Source organism: Carassius gibelio, chromosome A20, assembly GCF_023724105.1.
Source record: "Carassius gibelio isolate Cgi1373 ecotype wild population from Czech Republic chromosome A20, carGib1.2-hapl.c, whole genome shotgun sequence".
Lineage (NCBI taxonomy): Eukaryota > Metazoa > Chordata > Actinopteri > Cypriniformes > Cyprinidae > Carassius > Carassius gibelio.
In genome coordinates, this window is record NC_068390.1 from 23209637 (window position 1) to 23227735 (window position 18099).

Genomic DNA, 18099 nt, shown 5'->3' on the forward strand with positions numbered 1-18099 from the left:
TTATTTTTACATGCAACATAGATAAGGTCATATAGTAACAGCTCCACGCAATATTGTAATTCTAAAATTCACGTCGTACTTGCAAACACTTTGTATTCATTATGGTTAATGCATGCTGGAGTAGTCGATTGTTTCCGACAGAGCTCGACTAGTCTATGCAAGCACTAGCACAGTAGGACAAAAAATTTGCTGTATTTATGTGCGCATGGCCAGTAGAGCCAAACGTATCCATTCTAGCCTTGCTGCGCGCATTTGTCATATCCCGAGCTTTGCGTGTGTCTGTGCACTGTTCCAATTAGGCATAGTCATATACATTTTTGACCACAGATATAATGTCAACAAAAAATAAAGTACATAAAAATTATTTGACCTTACAGTTCCAAACTTTGTTTGTTTATCCAAGTTTAGCTCCCAGGGTCGGACTGGGAGTAAAACCAGTACTCATTAGCAAGGCCCCAAAGGAAGAGAGGGCCCTTGAAAAGTATGAATCTGAAATATATATTTTTTACCTGGATATTTTCATGGGTGGGGGCCATGGGGGCCCATCAGGACTGCCTATGCACAGGGCCCAGGATCTTGTTTAACACCCCTGTTAGCTTTAACCCTAATTATACACACTTGAACCTAATCAAGCTCTTACTAGACACACTAATCTTCCAGGTGTTTTAAGGCCAGTTGGAGCTAAACTTTTCAGGACATTGGCCATCCAGGATGTAGTTTGGAGACCCCTGTCCTACAGAGTTGTTACTTTGCACATGCTTTTTGATCATTACAAATAATAATGTAAAATGATTTTCTTAGAATAGGAGATATGCTTTCTCTCGCATCACAAACATTATCAGTAGTTTAGTATGTGGTCTTGAAGAGGACCCTTTTTTCTTTCATTTGGACTCGGTCTTGGACTTGGACTCGAAACTTTTGGACTTGGACTTGACTTGGACTCGAACCTCTTTGGACTCGGTCTTGACTCGGTCTCGACTAGTCCTGGACTTGGACTTGACTTGGACTCGACAAAGCCGGACTTGACTACAGCTCTATATGACAGGACAATTTATTTTTATTAATGTCATGTTGAGGAACATGAGTCACAGGTTTCAAAATTGATATATATTTTTTATTAGACTCCAATGATGAATGACAGAATAAGCTTATAAATTCCATACAATATGGTTGAGTGCATAGTGCTTAAGTTTAGTGTATAGTGCATAATTTGGAATGCAACTATTGTTTTTAAACTTAATAATATAGAGTAAAAAGTGTGACAACTAGCTCTAATTAAGTTATGTTTGGGTTATGTTTATGTCTTTTTTCCCCCCTGTTTTCTCTTCTTTTTAAATTCTGGTCCAGTCATTGGTTAATAGTCTTGTTATAAAGTCATTTAGCTCTAGTTCATGAATCTTGTCAGGTCATTGGTTCCTAGTTGTTCTGATTTGTTCTTGGTTTATAGGTCTTGTTACCCTGTTTCCCTTGAGTATTAATAGCCATCTTGTTTGCCCTTGTCTTATTGAGTTCTTTGGTTCTTTTTTGACCTTAGTTGTGGGAACTTTCTCATGTTTTCTCATGTATTTATATTAGTCTATATATCCAAGGATTTCATGTTTTTTTTTTATAATGGTAAGTAGTCATTTATGTCATGGACAAAACAGCATTTTCTTATTTGTTACAGTAGAAAGCATTGATAGAATAAAATATATTGGATGTGTTCTAAAACTGGTCTGTCATTAATGACCCGTCAGTCTGCTGTAAAACCTCTGTCCCGTAAATACATTTACTGTATTTATGGTCTGCTCGTAGACCACTTTTTGTTTTGTTTTATTACTCTGTCAAATACCTGGTTCCGCTGTAGCACAAGTATGTGCTACATTTGACCAGGAAGACAGAACGGAATGAAGTATATTGTTATTTTCTCAGCCAGACTACCGTTGCGTGACTTTTCTTTCATAAAAATCATTTTATTTCTTAGAAATGCTCTATTTCAGCGTTATTTCTAAGCTTGTGTTTTTTTTTTGTGTAGATTTTGCAAGAGGACAATATGCGGTTTATGATGACGCTCCAGTTTGCCACCAAATGACTTTCTTTTCTAGTGCAGTCTGAACACAAAACTTATTTCCACTTTTTGTGTCCTTTTGGAAATCACATCTCCTTGAATGCATTGAACCAGCTCTAAAAGAAATAGCTTTTTTTGTGCCATCTTTCAAAGGGTTTTTGAGGTCTCTAAACTATAAACTGTCTTGTTTTAAGGGCTTGTGTGACATACTTGATGATGTCATCAAAGCGGGAGACTGGAGGAAGAAGGCTATCATGGCAACATTAGCACAGGTCAGAAGCAAACAGGGTCATGGCAAGCAGAGGGAAAGTAAGGAAAAGAACAAGTGTGAAGTAAAGCAGATGCTGCAGACCAGAGAACGAGTGCACCACTGGAGTAAAAGTGGAGATCAAAACAGCCTGTCATCTGAGGTGACCGGGGCCGGATGCCAATGGTTCTGGCCATCTGCTCTAGTGTATTTGGGCCACTTTAGCTTCATGTCGAATGAAGATGGCAGTGAGTGGGGTGCGAAGGACATGATAAATGGAATAGCTCAGTGCTCGCTTCTCCTCCAGACTAGTGGGAGGAGAGAAGTCCCTCTCAGATGGCCCGCTGTACCCTCAAATCATCTCCTTTCCAGATCGGTCGTGAGCCAACACGCATCTTCACGAGCCAAACTTCAGTTCTTTTTCAACCTCACTCATCCGATCCGCTGATTTATGCCTCAATTCAATTAGCCTCATTCTGGCTCATCAGTCAAGATGGCTTCTGAGATCCAACTTGCTGTCACGTCAAATTCTTCTTACAGGGTGCAAACAATCTGACAAGATTATATCATGGCCCTTTTTCTCTAAGGACGGTTTCTCAAAAGATGATGTGTCCTGCACTAATGCACAAATGATAACCAGTAATCCCACCAGCGCTCAACATCTGCCTTTCAGTAAATAAGTTACGACGAACATCACATAATGCAATTAATATTCATGACCCATGTGCCTGGAATTGTGGACTCAGCCGCTGACAAATAGCAAACTTCCTGAGGAAAGAAGACAAAAAAAATATTTTACAAAAATATGCATCTTTATTCACAGTTTTAGGCATTGCTTTTATGCATTTGGCAGACACTTTTATCCAAAGTGACTTACATTTGCATTCAAAGTGTACATTTGATCAGTTTATGCATTCCATGGGAATCAAACCTGTGACCTTGACGTTGCTAGAGCCACTTTTGGAGCTACAAAAATGCCTGAAAGTTTTGTAGTTTAGTTGCAAGCGTGTATATGTTATCTAATATGACTATATCCATGTCATAGTGAAGCGAGACTGTTGAGATTTATAATGTGACCCCCACACTTCCCAATCGCCCCTGGAACTGAAAGTGATCTGTATTTTGACAGAGATTTATTGTGCGCCCAGAACCTGCAATCATCAGAATTGTCTCTAATGATGCTGAAATGAAGATGAATAACTCGGATAAAGCTCTAAACGCTAAGATGGTTACATAACCATTATCTTCATATAATGTGTTCAGAGATGAACAAACTGAATTATCTGATAGGGATTTCTGGCAGAATGTGAATTATATGTCTTTTGAGGGTAAATTTAAAAGACAAAAAAAGAATCCATTGTTAAAATTAAAAGTATTAATATATTATTCTCCAATCGACTAGCTGTAAGGTAGCCTATTCATGTCCGGTAAGGACGATCAAAACTTAACATTAATATTAAATTGCTTTGTTATTTGTTGGTATCCTTATTATACTGTATGTAGGCTATTATGAGGAGTTTTCCGTTTTGTAAAAAATCCAACCCGATCTCATGGCAATTCGTAAATTTTTCACAAGGTGGCTTATTCGTGCGTATTCGTACAACCACACTCATACAAATTCATACGATTGTTGCCAAATCGTACATATTTTACGAGTTGCACAATTCGTATGAATTTGTACGAATTACCTACACCTAACCCCGCCCCTAAACCTAACCGTCACTGGGGTTTAGACAAATCGTATAAAATCGTACGAGTGAGGTCGTACAAATTTGTACGAATAAGCCATCTCGTAAAATACGTACGAATTGGCCGTGAGATAGCACTGAAAAAATCCGTCTTCATAAAGTTAACATTTTGAATTAAACCGACCTACAGCACGATTGCAAGTTTGACAAAGATTTTCTAACACAACAGATCGTTATACAAGAAGATAATGTAAATATGAAAATATGAAAACGGACTCTTCCCATTACCAGCACATACTGTTCTCCTCTTCAGTGTTTGTAAATGTAAAATATTGAAATAAATATGAAATATTGCTCTTCTCAGTAACTTTGATAGGCCTAAATCACAGAGGATGGCCTGCTAATCTCTCTGATCAATTATGCTGTATGGGCTGCTGTCAAGATCTTGGACATCCTGGTGATGGCAACACTTGTTTCCACAGGACACAGCTAATAGAAATGTTATCAGTACTGCAGTCTTAATTTGATGGAAGATGGACAATGACAGTTACAGATTAAAATCAAATGGATTTGATGAGTCTTAGAGGCATGAAGAAACTTTCACCATTTTGAACGTGAAAGAATAAAAGAAAGTATGGCAGGTTTTGACAGTGACCTTGTGAAATGTGTTTAGTCTCTGACGTTAATGTGGAGAAACAATCTCAGCAGCTGAGCTTGAAAGGAAGCTCAGCACATTTGGAGTGAAAAAAGATTATATCACTCAACCATGAAATGTGAACTGAGAGGTGTTTTCTTGGGTAGGACAGGATACAAGGTGATTTAACTCACCTACTATTTCCCTACCCGCATTAAACGCCTTTATAGCAGTTTTTTGGTGTGTGCATGAGGACTGTTTCTGGGCTGACACAGTGAATACAGTAACTACAAAGAATATTCTGTTCTGGCTTTTAGATATTTTTTTCTTTCTTTCAGTATTCAAAGCTCCATATTCACATACTGTTCATGCTTCTGATCAAACCTTGGCTCGAAAGGAGCAGTATCAGCTGTCAGTGTAAATAATGCATGGTCTGTGTGAGACAGGGACAAGCAGTTGTGTGGGTGATGTAAGTCCAGTTATCCTGGTCATAAAGGAAAACTTGACCTGAAAATGCCAATTTGCTGAAGATCCAAGATACAGATGAGTTTCTACAGCAAATCAGATTTGAAGAAAGGTAGTATTACATCACTTGCTCACCAATGGATCCTATGCAGTGAATGGGTGCCGTCAGAATGAGCTGATGAAAATATCAAAATAATACACAAGTAAAGTAAGTAATCAACAATATAGATGTTTATTATTGGCAAATTCATAATTAAGACATTTTTAACTTCAAATTGTTGTCCTTTATCTATAATATGACTTTCTCCAATAAAAAAGTCATATCTTCTGAATTAGGAGAGAAATATGCACATTTCAAGCACCATTGTGAAAACAGTCCAAAATAGTTCTAAACAAATATTTCTGTGGATTAAGATGTGAACGGACAACAGGAGATTGACTTTTTCCACTGGAACAAGCATTATTATGAATTATTAAGCTTCCAGTAAAATTGCAAAAAAAATATTGGCTTCTGATATATTGCATATTTGTCATTGGAGGTGGATAGACAGCCAGTATTGAGCTCTACTACTGTCTAATTGAGCGTGATGTGACGTGAAAGCGCAGACGGTTTGTTATCATATCGCTGCAAGAGCGCGGGCATTGCCTCCTCTGCACATCAGACATATAAAAACGATTTCTCACCAAGACTGACATTAAATTTAATTCACCTTAAAATACATGCCATGTCAGAGACCGTGCCAACATCCACCTCTCCATGACAGGAGATAAGAGGGCTTTAGCTTGAATCTCATATTTAAGGCATTTGATGTAGAGTATTTTTGTAAGTCTTCACAATTTACAGAGCTTTATTAAAAGGATTAGTCTGAAACAGTCTCCTCTGTTGTTATGCCTGCTCAGGGTGGACCGGCTCTGAGCTGTGATGGTGGTGTGTCAGATGGACTGGTCACACAGAATGACACTTTTCATGTGACAGTGTATGAAAGAACATCATGATGGGTCTTAAGGGGCTGTCAGGCGGATTAGCCTCACTGTCAGTACACGCACATCTGGTTTTTCTGTGAAGTCAGCTGAGATTACAAGCAATAGAAGTTTGTTTATGTTATGAAACTGTAAACATGCAGCTTTCAGGTTTTGTACTGAAAAGAAAAAAAAATAACAATACCTGTACTTTGCAGATATACTTTGTAATTTTTAATTGTGTTATGTCACTTTGGATGCTGCATCGCATAAAAGCAAATGTGTTCACTTACTGACTGATGCAACCTTTAAAATTAAACGATATATACATATATATCAGTGATGACGTGTCCAAGAAGCACCTTGAGGTGTATCTAAGAATATATATATATATATATATATATATATATATATATATATATATATCATTCAAAGAGTTTTCTTTATTTTCTAACTATGAAAATTGTAGATTCACACTGAAGGCATCAAAACTATGAATTAACACATGTGGAATTATATATGGAATTATATACAAAACAAAAAAGTGTGAAACAACTGAAAATATGTCATATTGTAGGTTCTTCAAAGTAGCCACCTTTTGCTTTGATTACTGCTTTGCACACTCTTGGCGTTCTCTTGTTGAGCTTCAAGAGGTAGTCACCTGAAATGGTCTTCCAACAGTCTTGAAGGAGTTCCCAGAGAGATGCTTAGCACTTGTTGGCCCTTTTGTCTTCTGTCTGCGGTCCAGCTCACCCCTAAACCATCTCGATTGGGTTCAGGTCCGATGACTGTGGAGGCCAGGTCATCACTCTCCTTCTTGGTCAAATAGCCCTTGATGCCTTCAGTGTGACTCTACAATTTTTATAGTCATGAAAATAAAGAAAACTCTTTGAATGAGAAGGTGTGTCCAAACTTTTGGTCTGTACTGTATGTATGTATATATATATATATATATATATATATATATATATATATATATATATATATATATATATATATATATATATATATATATATATATATATATATATATATATATATATATATATATATATATATATATATATATATATATATATATATATAATATATCATTATAATAAATACTAAAATTTACAAGCACTTTACCGAAAACAAAAACATTCATGTAATAATTATTTTATGATTATTTAAAAATATGTACTAAATTTAAATGTATTCCAATATTACTGACCTTAAATGTTTCAGTAATATAATGTATTATAATATTACAAATATTACTTAATATTATATAAAAATATAAGTGTCAGACTCTGTTCCATGTTTCTCTCCTCATATGTTTCCATGCCTTTTTTGGTATTCCTGTTCCTGCCCTGATTGTGTTTATTTTATCCCAACTATGTCCCATTGATTTCCGTAATTGGTCCCTTAATATAAACCCTTTGTTTCTGAGTTTCTTTTGTCCAGTATTAAGCGTCTACCCTTGAGTTTACGTGTGTGATCCTGCTTGTGTTCCTCATTGTGTTCTGAAATAAATCACTTGTTAATGTAAATGTAAATCAGATGTAAATCACTTGTAAATCAGGTGTTAACGCTCCTGGTTTCCGCGATCCTCATCTCCACCACGGTAGGCAATCTGTGACAATAAGTGTGCATCTTTGTATATAACGATTTATATAATAAAAAATATAATTAAATATTAAACTGTTTAATTGTTTTATTACATGTATAATAAATGTTGAATTAAATTTTTAATGCAGTATTGTAATATGTTCAAAGTTGCAGTCAGTATTTTTCTTAATTATTTTTACACCTAAAATGATACAAATTGTTTTATTATTTTTTAAATTGCAGCCAGACATCTATTTGCATTATTTAATTTTTTTTTTTTAATTATTAAAATGAGCTTAATGAGCCGAGATTGAATTCAGATTTAATTAAATTATGCCTGTTATAGATTTGAGCATTTGCTTAACTGTTGGTCATATTTTGATCATGTCTCTTTTATTTTGAATGACTTTTTTCAGTGTTGGTTTTTCGTGCTCTTGCTGTGGACACCTGTTAGTTATTGGTGTAGTCAGGTGAAGTTTACATAAGGCTAAAGTTACATCATGGCCCCATGTAAAACTGTTCTGTCTGAATATAGGAATGTAACTGTCTGTCCAAAATGTGTGAATTTAAACACAATATGCTATTTATTGCGACACCTTTGTCCTGAAAACAATTGATACTAATGATACTGCCGGCACTCTGCATGATGCTTAAGTTTCCAGAAGTGAATTTATGTTGAATATTGTCATTTTGCATAACAGTTTGGACCTGCAGCATTTGAACTGTCTGCTGTGAATGAATAACATGTTTTAACACAATAATTCACAATTCTATGTGTTGCTTTGAAATACACAAGTAGGTGACCACAAGCACATCCACATCCATTTTGAAATGTCACCTCTAAAACATGAACAGTAATAGTCAGAATAAATGGAAAATCCAGAGAGTGTAGGATGTAAATAACAGCATGGTTTCAGATCTGGTTCTTGTATTGAATGTTGCTTGATACATGGCTGTCACTCCACATGCATTGTAAGGCTGTGATGGGTCGTGACTAATGGCATGAGATGTTCTCTCAAGAAGCATCAGGAGGACGTGTTTTCATTGGCCATTTACTGTTTATTATGTGTTGGTTCAATTATGGACACTTATGTCCCCTGGGTTGACTGATTTCATTTTTCTGTCTTTAATGTATAGATTGTTTATCCTTGAAATTTATATTTACAAGTTTTTCATGACCACTGATTCTCAGAAGCTTTTTAATTTTAGGAAAAGAAAAAATGTACATAATCATGCTACCCATGAAATTAAACTTTGGAAGACCTCCTTTGAAAGGATCTGGCCATTTTATTACAAAACAAACCAACAAATGAATATTAAACTGTGTCATTGTCATTTGCAAGATAGAAGTCATTCCTACCATCCTGAAAGTTTTCTAAATGTATAGGGGGAAAAAAAGAAAAAAGATTTCTTTGTGTTTTTGACTTATTCATGCCCATTTATAATGGAACACTTCATTATTTTTAATAAATCCAGGCCTGAGAACCTTAGGGACCTTAATTCACCTTGCAATATTTATTCATGATGATAAATAAGATGATATTACCTTTAACCAAGGATAAGTTCCATCTTCACTATTCCAGCTCTGACACTGTAATATAGTTGGCCGAACATCTCAATATTATAATAACTCTAGGTTCAGATTATTTTTCTTTGATGAGATTTCACTCCTTAAACAGAATAAGGAAGTCATTCAGCTGAATCACTCGTAATATCTTGGGATCTAGTTGCCTAGTTATTGACTGAAATGCCTACAATGCATTAACCATTCCCAGTACAGTAAGCTGCAGTTATGTCATTCATAGCAAACACAAGGTCAATAATTAAACATGAATGATTTCAAATCTGTATTTTGTGGTTTCCCAACTGGGCTGCTGTGAACAGGAGGCAGAAGCATGTCTGTTTTGAGGCAGTTTAGCATGAATAGGCTGTCTCGCAAACAAACAGACCATTTCAGAATCAAAGGAATGCAAATGAAGTAGAGGAAATCGCTAGATAGGGAAAGTCACGTTAGCTTTTGATCTTTTTGTACCATATCAAAGCACACTAGATCCGCTTCAGTGGCAGCTCCATAAAGTGTTTGCACCTGTCCTCGTTCAGTTTAGTTTGATTCATATTTCACCACAGCTCTGCAGCTTAAAGCAAGTAGAAGCCTCCAGGTTTGATTTCATTGCTATTCACATCGGCCCGTTCCCTGTAAACCAGCTCTGCATTTAGGTACGTTGTACTGCCCTGCTCATCACGCAGAAGTTAATTTTGTTCTATCACAATGAAAAATCACAAGCCACGGAGAAAGGAGAGGCAGCTCTTTAAATAAAGTCAAGCGACAGCCTCATAAAGTGGGGGAGACATTGCTGATAGGAGAAGTAAACATGTCGCTCTGTCTGTGGTGAGAGCGGCAGCATGTCAGCCTGTCAGCATGTCATGCTTGTGTGGACACTTCTCAGAAAGTCAAAAGTGTGGCCTTATCTATAGGTGTTTAGTGGGATTAAAAAAGTCTATTAGAGGTTATCCATTCAAGACCCATTAGAATTGAACACGCATATGAATCTCAGTGTCACTAATACTGAACTCCAGCCTAGTTTGAATTAAATACAGTTTCAATTAAAAGCTCAAGAGGCCCAGTTTCTTATTCCAATATAATATAATATAATATAATATAATATAATATAATATAATATAATATAATATAATATAATATAATATAATATAATATAATATAATATAATATAATATAATATAATATAATATAATATTGGGCAGCAATTGATTGCAATTATTCACATCCAAAATAAAAGTTTTTGTGTACATAATATATGTTGTGTGTACTGTGTACATTTATTATGTGTATATAAATACACAACCACGCATGTATATATTTAAGAAATATATGTTATGTTTATATATATATATATATATATATATATATATATATATATATATATATATATATACTGTATATATAATGTAAATTGCCTACGTTTGCTCGGTTTTAAGTGGAATTCAGGTTTATTTATTATAATAAGAATGTGATTATTTAGATACTCTCATGTAGTTCCAACAGTATGAATGTCATTTTTCTATTGAACACTAAAGGTGACACAAAAGAAAATCAATACTCTAGTGTAAGGGAATGAAGATCGAATATATTTGTGCATAAAAGTTTAATGAATGCAGTCCATATATATGACCAATATGATAGCTCTGTTTGGCAAAAAGTCAGAAATGTACTATTATTCCCCTCCACTCCTGTGAGCAGTGAAGCTGCGGCAGAATCATTAAGAAGAATGATTCGTTAATGAATCGGGTATCGGTTGCTTCTCTCATTAATCATGAATGTTCCTTTGGGTGTGTCTTTTTTTGGGGGCCTGAGAGCCTCTGTCCTCATTCATTTTCATTTAATTTTAACTTTCATTGATCTTCTTCTTGATATTATTGTAAAAATCATCATGCTGAATTCAAGAAGCAGTTCAGTTTGGTTCGTGAATGAATCATTCAGACCAGTTTTATCAGACATCTACTTCTCTCATTAATTATAAATGTGTAAGTGTGTCTTTTTGGAGATTTTACTCTTTTCTCCACACTCATTGTATTGATGTCATGCTTGATATTATTTCTTGATATTATTTTAGAACAAACAGGTTGAAATAATTCCTGCTGTAAGGATATATTTGTTTCAAGGGCTTACTGTGTTATATTCCGTTTCCTCCTCTGCACATAAGGCCATTTGATGCGAGTGTAATAAAGTGCTTGACTTGTTGCCAGACAACAGTACTCTAACTGCTAACAGCACAAGCATTCAGCATTATTGTGAATTAACTGATATGGCATGAAAAGAGCTAAGAATAGCAGAAGCAGTCTATTTAGCATTCACTCTGTTACAGTGGAGTAGTGATGCACCTTCCGTCATGCACATGTTGCATTGTGCTGATATGCAGTGCAGTGAGGTGTGTAGCACACTGCTCATTGAGGTGGAAAATACATTTTAGCCATGCAAAACACATAAATGCAAGCACACAGACCCTATAGCTGTTTTATTAATGAGTCTGTGCTAATGTATGGCACTTCTTGTTGTCTTGTCCTGATGGTGTTGAACACTTTGTCAAAATGTATTTGACCTTTCATTAATGAAGCATGTTGTTTCAATGAGGTTATCAAACAAAATGTCAAAGATCAATTGTTTATTCATGTTGTCCACGAATCAAAAGATGAGTTTGTTATGTGGATTATCTCATTTGAAAGTGAAATAATTTCAAATGACATGCTTGTAACGCAATCATTGACAGCAGATCAAGGGCAAGGAGTGTTAATATTTTACGCTGTCAAAGAAAATGCCATTATATGATGGATAGGCCAATTAGGGAGGGAATCTGTATGCAAGAGGTGTCAATAGAAAGCAAGCCTTATCTGAATATATCCTCAGAGGGATGGTGGGCTGTTAAGTCTATTTGGAATTACTCGGAGGATGTGTGGGATTTCTGCTGACTTGCAGGAGGGATTCTTGGTGATGTTTATTGAACAAGGCCAGCATCAGTCAATAACTCTTTGTTGTAGTTGTAGTTTCAACCTTTAAAGATCAAAAGACTCCCTTCCCTGTATAAAAAAACTAGGTTTCTTCTGTAACAGTTTATAATAACTTTTACTGAGAGTATTAGAAGCAGTGTGTGTAATTACTGTACCTGTACCAAACAGAAGTGCAAAAATAACATGAGCATTCCCCTGGTCTGACAAAAACAGCTCACTCTGTTAGTTGAACTAGTGCAATCTAATTTTAGCATTTTTTACATACTGTTAATATTTTTAAATAGCTTTATTATTTTTATTTTAATAAATTGTTATCATTTATTTTATATTATAATTTTGTGTGTGTGTTTAGTAGTTTTGTTTTCGTAAAAAAAAAAAAACTTAACATTACTACATGGTAGAATGACTAAATGATCTATATCCATTCAAAAGACTGGGCTTGGTAAGATTTTGTTCATGTTTTTGAAAGAAACGTTGCTTATTATGAATACTGAAAATAGTAGTGCTTATTAATACCTTTGTTGAAACCATGTGAAAGCAGTGAAGAACCAGAAGGGCAAGACTGTGTGTCACACGTCTTGGTCAGAGAGAAAGAGTGAGAGAGACACATTTCTCATTGTTTTCCCAGTGGCTTTTGCAGAGTGAAGCAGGCATGTGACATGAAAGAGAAATATGTTCCTGTGGCTCAGTGGTGGAGCATTGTGTTAGCAGAGCAAAAAAGTTGGTGGGTTCAATTCCCAGGGAACACACATACTGGTGTAAAAAAAAAAAAAAAAAAATTATAGCCTGAATGCACTGTAAGTTGCTTTGGATAAAAGCATCTGCTAAATTCATAAAATGTAAATCAAAGGCCAAAATTGTTGCGGTCAAATGAGACATGCGGTTCCGTTTGCAAGCTTTATCTAAGGACCTGGTCAAACAGATACATTGAGGGCAAGACACAAGAATAATACTGTGAACGGGTGAGGGGTAAACAGTATCCAAACAGGGCGAGATTAAGGGGTAATCCGAAATACACAGGCAATGATCAGAACAGGGTATGCACATACAATACTCGACAGAAAGAGGAAGTCCTTAGGTGTGTTCCGTTCGACCGTAAGTGTACTGCGAAGTGGACTTCACAGAGTATTCCGCCATCTTAAGTGAGATCCCAATCCGAAGGGAGCGAACATGTTCAGTTCGAAGGGCACTGAGCACGGCACAGGGAATAAGGGAATAGGTGAATAGGTGCCCTCAGAATGAGGCCCAACAGGTGATAAACACATTTTCAACACAACTCCAGTTCATCAATTAAGATCTTGTTAAGTGAAAAGCTGCATGTTTGTAAGAAACAAATACATCAAGACGTTAACTTCAAACTGGTGCTCCCAATATTGCTTTCTCCAGTGAAAAAGTCATCTTGTCGGAATCAGGAGAGAAATGTGGACAGATTAAGCACAGTTGACAAGCAAAAACAGTCCAAAAACCCTTCTAAACCAATATGTTGATGTATTATAATGTGAAAAGACAACAGGGATGAACTTTTCACTGGACTAAGTGTTATTATGGATTATGGAATGGTATTTTAGCGGTATTATGAAAGTTAAAATGCCCTAATAAAGAATTTTTTTTTATTATAAACAGAAGTCATGCGGACTACTTGTGGATTTTTGTGATGTTTTATCAGCTGTGTGGACTCATTCTGACGGCACCCATTCACTGCAGAGGATTCATTGGTGAGGATGTGATGTAGTGCTAAATTTATCCAAATCTACTCCCATAAAGAAACAAACTCATCTACAGATGGCTGGAGAGTGAGTACATGTTCAGCAAATTTTCAATTTTATTTTTAATTGAACTCTTTAAACCCTTAAAGTAAAATAATCCAAATAATACACTGTTCCTTTAAAAAAAAAAAAAAAAAGAAGAAGAAGTTGTCTACAGTTCATTCAAGAACTCTTAATTAAACTGGGTGTAGTGGTAGAACTGGTTACTTTTCTCCAGACCAGATACTCCTTTTCTGTTTAGTTTACCTTGAATACTATACCTTCCTTAATGCAGAGCTTCTTCAACATCCTTCATGCTCTTTCTCGTGTTTTTGGGAGAAACAGCCAGCTGTTATAATGAAGTGACAAGATTGAAATCCCCTGGAATTTGTGTGCGAGAACTCCTGCGGCAGGTAATGTGACTGCACGTCCCATGTGCTTTTATAGTAATATGTCCTGCAAGACACCTGCTGTTTTCCACAAAACAGCCCTTCCTTCCTCTCATTTTTGCTGCTCTTTCTTATTCTTCTTTTAGTGTACAAATGAAATCCACCCAGCCGAGAATATGGCAAAGTCGAATTTGTGTCTAATTTTACAGTTAAAGTAACTAATACTCCTTAAAACAAGACATATTTACTTGAAAAGCAACTCTGCATAAAATATTAAAACTTGTTTTTAAAAATAAAAGTGTCTGTAATACAAATGCATTTTGTCTTAATGTACTGGCAGATTTATTTCACTTATATAAACAAGTGAAAAAGACAAAATACATTTATCAGGGGTGCCGCTGTAGATTCTGGGCCCCCTGAAAAGCATATTGACTCAGGCCCAAAAGTGTTGGTGTTGACATAACGTCGTTCAAATAGGGCTTGGTCTTCTAACCATAAGTCCTTATTACTCAGACTAAATTGCCTAAATCTATGGGTTTTCATATTGTTTTCATATTGTTTTCATATTTGATGACGGTAATGACTGAAAAGTAGTTTGACCAATAGTGTGCAGGCTTTGTACCAAATTGACCAAATCGTGGCGTGTGAGAATCTACAGAAAATTGCCAAAGCAAATACATGTCCACATAATGTATAAAGACTGTAGATAGCAAGGCAAAAGGAAAACAAAGCTTGGACATTTTAGGGAATTTCTGAAACCTGTCCACTACTTGTCTGGGGAAAAGGTGTATGCTCACCCCAATAAAATGAGTGAGTGACATAACATACAGCCAAGTACGGTGGCCCATTTTCAGAAGTCATGCTCTGCATTTAACCCATCTAAGGTGTACACACACCCAGAGCAGTGGGCAGCCATTTATGCTGTGGTGCCCGGGGAGCAGCTGGGAGCTCTGTGTCTTGCTCGATGGAACCTATGTCATGGTATTGCTAGCCGAGGCTTGAACCAACAACCTTAGGGTTAGGAGTCAAATGCTCTAACCACTAGGCCACAACTTCCCTTGAATGAAATGTTGAGTACAGCAGAAATAAGTATTTTGTAGGCCAAAACCCAGAAACAAGCTAGAATTTTAAAAGTTACAGCTCCATCTCCCAAAGTCAGTGTTTTTTTAATGGATTTTTGATTAAATGCCTGAAATAAGGTTGAGCTAACATTAAGAAAACAACAAAAGCAAAACACAATGGAGTTTCTGAAAAGTAGGGTACTTGTAGTAAAACAGATTTGGCTATCAATCATAATAAAAAAGAACATATGGATAAACTGAAGCTGTTGCACTGGATCTCTTGAAAGTTGCTAGCATAGTCACTACTTCGTACAGACAACAGCTGCACAGCCCACCACTGCTGATATTCACTGGCAGATAAACTCACTGACTTAAAACAATGAGCTTGTATGCTTCAGCTTTCCAGATGTGAGGAGCACAGCATCCTACTGTTAAGAAAGTGAAAACTCTCAAAGCAGTTTTTCAGCTTTTGCCCGAAAATCTCCATGCATGAAGCAGCTGTCTCCTGTTCTCAGTCTTCTTGTTAAAGAGCAATGTTACTGCCAGTTTTTTGGGAAAACAAAGTCAAGGCTGAATGATTACTGTCTGACGTTCTGTCTATTTTGCAATCAAGTTTCAGGAAATCCTTATCTATAGGAAAATCTGGTCTAGCTTTATGTACAATATGTCAAGTTTATAGCTAAACCTTTACTGAGCTTTGCCTCTGCCATTTAGTGAGGGCCCAAGCACCAATGGTGCGAGGACCCTCTTGAAATCTCGATGTTTATTCTTAAGCATGCTATCAAACTTCATGTTTGATAAGAGTACTGGCCTGAAGACATCTTAAGGCCGATATTCAGTTATAATCATAGCGCCACTTGTAGGCAACATGTCATATTATATTAACTCAAACATAACATGTATAATTTTGCACCAGACTTCACATGTTTGATAAAAGTCATGGCCTAAAGACATCAACATCTCAACATCTTGCAAATATTTATTAAAAAGTCCTTAAAAACACTTTTTTTCTGTTGGTGAAGCTGGATCATGAATGATTTGCGCAAAAATGGACCCATTTACGTAGATTGGGGGCGCATTTCCTTCAGAAACAAATGTAATCCACTGTGTCTTCCACGGCTCAGATATCAGGAGTAAATAATGATGGCTATGTTCATTATTACATCCAACAACAACAACAACAAAAAAAACCACCTAAATTGCTTAGGAGACATTCTTGTCTACACCTGCCCCAGCATCGAAACAATGGCAGACTGAAGACAGCTCACTCAAGGCGGGTCTAAGGTAAGACGTCAGTCCAGTCTATGCTGGAACTCCGCTGTCAATCAAACTATCGTGGGAGGGGCCTGTCTGTGTAAAGTCACAAAGACAGGAATCTGAGATTTTCAAAAATCTAAAATTTTTTAGCCTGGTAATACCAAACTCTGCTACTTAACTTTGCCTCGTAGACAGAGTCTGGAATAGCATAATTGACAAAAAATGACAATGGTCATTTTCGATTTTCCTAACCTAATCTATGATCTTACATTCGGCGCTTAGTGTCTATGTCACGGCTCTCAGTCCACGCTCTGTTCCTTGATTGCCCGGCTCTTATGAGGCCGGAGGAAACTGGGAGATAGTTCGCTATCTCAGACTGAGTACAGAAGCTAAATTAAATTGAGCAGAAGTACGAAGTCTGACGTATGAAGTCTGACGTATGAAGTCTGACGTATGAAGTCTGACGTAGTCAGGCTAAAAGATTTGAGTAGATTAAAAAAAAAAACACTGGGTGAATTTGTATCATTATTGGTTGTGTATACACTGCCAGAATACATTTTAGTTCAAACCACTTGTAAAAGTGCATGTACTGTAGCATCTGATGACCCCTTTTAACTTCCCATAAAGTTCCTTGAAAAATGCACCATTATTCTATGTGGTGACATATTTTTTATATGGGACATATCTAGCAGCCCCGCTCCCTTTTTTTAAATAGCCAGTATGTTTTGTTTAAATCTGCTTGGGCTAAAGCCATTAAGCTCGGTACAGCCCAAGCGGCAACGTCCAGCCCTCTCTGTCATGAAGCACACACGGAAGTGACTTAAACTGTAATTCATCGACTGGCCGCTGGCCGCTGATGGCAAAAGGGAGTCAGTCCCATTGACTCCCCATGTTAAAGTTCCCAACTTTACAGCAGAAAATAACATTTACAGCCTGGTTAAAAAAATATTTTGGTCTATGTAGCTAAATTTGCCCATCATGAAAACTGTGAGGGGGGTGCATTTTTTTTATAACTCACCCATTTAAATTATATTAAGCCTTAAAGTTCTGCATAATTAAGGGCTCGGCTTCAGCAACCAGCTCCCGCCTTTTTGCCCATTTTCGTTATACGGGTGTGACGCGCTGCCAAGGTGGCAACAGCTGCCCACTTTTGGCTTCAAAAACGTTCTTCGGAAACCTATGGGTGAAGTCACAGTCAATAGATTACCCCCTAGGTTCAATATGAAACTCTTAGTAAAACAAAATGGTCTGCTGCATTACGCGTGAAACAACATAGAATCTGACCTAATTTGCACCTGTCGAAAGCTTATTTACACTGTTTTAATCGTTCCCTATCGCCTACATTGTGCACTACGAGCCATTCACTGTACAGGAAATACTAAGTGATCGATCATAGTCGCAGCTTCAGCGTGTATTTATAGTGCAAGGGGTGGGCACTTCGGATTATAGAGAGCATTTGATTGGTCAGAAGAATTGAAGAGAAGATAAAGTA